This window comes from Scylla paramamosain, chromosome 17 (genome assembly GCF_035594125.1).
Source record: "Scylla paramamosain isolate STU-SP2022 chromosome 17, ASM3559412v1, whole genome shotgun sequence".
Taxonomy (NCBI): Eukaryota; Metazoa; Arthropoda; class Malacostraca; order Decapoda; family Portunidae; genus Scylla; species Scylla paramamosain.
Window position 1 is genome coordinate 23480995 of NC_087167.1, and position 3991 is coordinate 23484985.

The window sequence follows — 3991 nt, forward strand, 5'->3', positions numbered from 1 at the left end:
TATCCTTCTCTCTGTTTACTTCATCTCAAGTTTCCTTTTTGACCGTTCTATTGCTGCTGTGGTAGACGGTCACTGTTCTTCTCCTAAATCAATTAACAGTGGTGTTCCTCAGGGTTCTGTCCTGTCACCCACTCTCTTCTTATTATTCATTAATGATCTTCTAAACCAAACTTCTTGTCCTATCCACTCCTACGCTGAAGATACCACCCTGCACTTTTCCACGTCTTTTCATAGACGTCCAACCCTTCAGGAGGTAAACATATCACGCAGGGAAGCCACAGAACGCCTGACTTCTGATCTTTCTAAAATTTCTCATTGGGGCAGAACAAACTTGATATTGTTCAATGCCTCAAAAAATCAATTCCTCCATCTATCAACTCGACACAACCTTCCAGACAACTATCCCCTCTTCTTCAATGACACTCAACTGTCCCCCTCTTCTACATTGAACATCCTCGGTCTGTCCTTTACTTATAATCTGAACTGGAAACTTCACATCTCATCTCTAGCTAAAACAGCTTTTATGAAGTTAGGTGTTCTGAGACGTCTCCGCCAGTTTTTCTCACCCCCCCAGCTGCTAACTCTGTACAAGGGCCTTATCCGTCCATGTATGGAGTATGCTTCACATGTCTGAGGGGGGTTCCACTCATACTGCTTTTCTAGACAGGGTGGAATCAAAAGCTTTTCGTCTCATCAACTCCTCTCCTCTAACTGACTGTCTTCAGCTTCTCTCTCACCGCCGCAATGTTGCATATCTAGCTGTCTTCTACCGCTATTTTCATGCTAACTGCTCTTCTGATCTTGCTAACTGCATGCCTCCCCTCCTTCCGTGGCCTCGCTGCACAAGACTTTCTTCTTTCTCTCACCTCTATTCTGTCCACTTCTCTAACGCAAGAGTTAACTAGTATTCTCAATCATTCATCCCTTTCTCTGGTAAACTCTGGAACTCCCTGCCTGCTTCCGTATTTCCACCTTCCTATGACTTGAATTCCTTCAAGAGGGAGGTTTCAAGACACTTATTCATCATTTTTTGACCACTGCTTTGACCCCTGTATGGGACTGGCATTTCAGTGGGCATTTTTTTTATTACATTTTTGTTGCCCTTGGCCAGTGTCCTTCCTACATAAAAAAAAAAAAAAAAATAGTAGTAGTAGTAGCAGTAGTAGTAGTAGTAGTAGTAGTAGTAGTAATGCTATTTTTCATATATTTAGTAATTTTTTTTTTTCATATTATTATTTATATTTATATTTTTTGTTTTGTTTTGACATTCATACGAATGCTATAAAGGTGAAGCATAGAAATTTATTTGATTGATTAATTAATTTATATATCTATTTATTTTGATTTTTTAAATTAATTAATTTATTTATTTTTATTATTATTATTTTTTTTTTTTATGTCTCTATGATAAGCAAAGCATTATAGAATTTATGAAAGCACATATCCTCTAGAGTCTTGCCCTACAAAAGATTCTGTAAAGTAAAAAATAAAGGGAATAAGTGTCAGTGACGTTTGATGAATAGAGGAAGGCGTGGCAGAAATTACCATAAAACGTATATAAATGAAAATTTATCTTCCTCGTATTTTCCAACTTGCGTTTGCTTCTTGAAAATTTAACTGGGTGGGTCATATAGCAGACATATTGTTCTTTCCTCCATTGTAGTTTGTTTCCAGCAAGCCCCCTAAATAAAGTTTCTGTTTTTTTTTTTTTTTTTTTTTTTTTAAAGAAATGAGGAATTACATTCTAACGCTGATCACTGAGCGGAGCGTAGACGAGCTGCTATCCTCAAGGACGTTACCTCTCTCTCTCTCTCTCTCTCTCTCTAAATAAGACTTTAAATAAAAAGAATATATATATATATATATATATATATATATATATATATATATATATATATATATATATATATATATATATATATATATATATATATATATATATATATATATATATATATATATATATATATATATATATATATATATATATATATATATATATATTAAAAGACAATGAATATCCTCTGGGGAAGGGGTGACAATCCTTATTTAACCCTTAATTTCAGTTGAATTTTGACAAGTCTACGTTAAAATGTTTCCATTTTTCTGCAGTGATAAAGAAACGTAGAGGGGTAGCTAATATATTTAATTGTTAATTGTATCTTTTTTTCTTTCTTTTTTTCATTTATTCTTTTATTAATTTTTCTTTTCATTGCTTAATTATGCATTATGCCGACACTGCAGGTTACAATTGCAGATATTGCAAGTATTTTTGACACAATACAAGTACATCCAGCTAAACTATTGCTACAGTATAGAGAGAGTATTTCGATTACATACCTTATTCTTCATCTTCTTTTCTTCTTTTTTTTTTTTAATAAATATAATAATAAATAAATAAGTAAATAGGTATTGTCAAATGAAATCGTCGAGATTACGCAGGGGTTTCGGGCAATACTTGGATGGGTGACTACACAAGCCTCATCTGTCTGAAAAAAAATAAATAAATAAAAAAAATAAGAATAAGAATAGGGAGAATGAACGAAAATTTTAAGTAATAAAGATAACAGTAAGAATTATTATAACAAGAATAAGAAAAATTACAATAAAGGAATATAAAAAAAAAGAAAGAAAGCATCCCATGTCTTTCTTCCTAATTGTCATAGAAGGGTGAATTCTTTTGTATATTTTCCAACATTTCCAATACAACGATATGAATGGGGGAAGAAAGAATAAGAATAATAGAAAGAAGGCCTCCCAACACCTAGTTCTCCGGTCTTGGCCAATTAGCTAACGGCGGGATCAGCGCAGTTAAGCAGGGGGTCCGGGAAGAACTTGGATGGGTGACCACAAAAGCCTCATCTCTCTGAGAATAGAAAAAAATAGCAATAAGAATGAGGAGAATGAACGAAAAACGAAAATAATAAAATAACAATAACAACTATAATAAAAAAAAGAAGATTAAGAATAAAAAGAACAAAAATAAGGGAAAAAAGTAATAATATATCTCTCTTGCTAATTGTCGTAGAATTATGAATGAAGGGTTAATTTTAGTGCATATTTTCCAACATTTTCAGCACAACAATGCAACAACAATACAGGAAAGAATAAGAATAAGAGAAATAAGCCCTCCCAACACCTTGTTCTCCGCTCTTGACCAATCAGCTGACGGCGGGATCAGCAAGGTTAAGCAGGGGGTCCGGGCAGAACTTGGATGGGTGACCGCACAAGCCTCATCTCTCTAAAAGTAGGATAAATAAGAATAAGATAAGGAAGAATAATAAAAAAAAATGAAAATAATAAAGATAACAATATTAATTATGACAAGAATAAGAAAAAAATAGAATAAAAAGAATGAAAAAAATAAGAATATCACAACTTTCTTGCTAATTGTCTTAGAATTTTAAATGACATGTCAGTTCTGCTGTATATTTTCCAAGATTTGTTATGAATGAGGGAAGAAAGAATAAGAATAAGAATAAGAATAAGAACAAAATGAATTAGACTAACAATAATGATCACATCTTTCATGCGGTGACTGCGTGGGCGATGAGCCTCACTGGACGTTTCTGACCAATCACAAGGCAGGGTTGGAGTCGTCGGGCCCACCCGATTCATATATAAAGGGATTTTGTGGGAAGCGCGGGCAGACTCAGCTGAGTGTTCGTTGTGAGTTGTTGTTACCACAACTATGGCACGTACCAAGCAAACGGCTCGCAAGTCCACTGGTGGCAAGGCGCCCCGCAAGCAGCTTGCTACAAAGGCAGCTCGCAAGTCTGCTCCAGCCACTGGAGGTGTCAAGAAACCCCACCGTTACAGGCCTGGAACCGTTGCTCTCCGTGAGATCCGCCGTTATCAGAAGAGCACTGAGCTGCTTATCAGGAAACTGCCTTTCCAGCGCCTGGTGCGTGAAATTGCTCAGGATTTCAAGACTGACCTCCGCTTCCAGTCCTCTGCTGTCATGGCTCTCCAGGAAGCTTCCGAGGCTTAC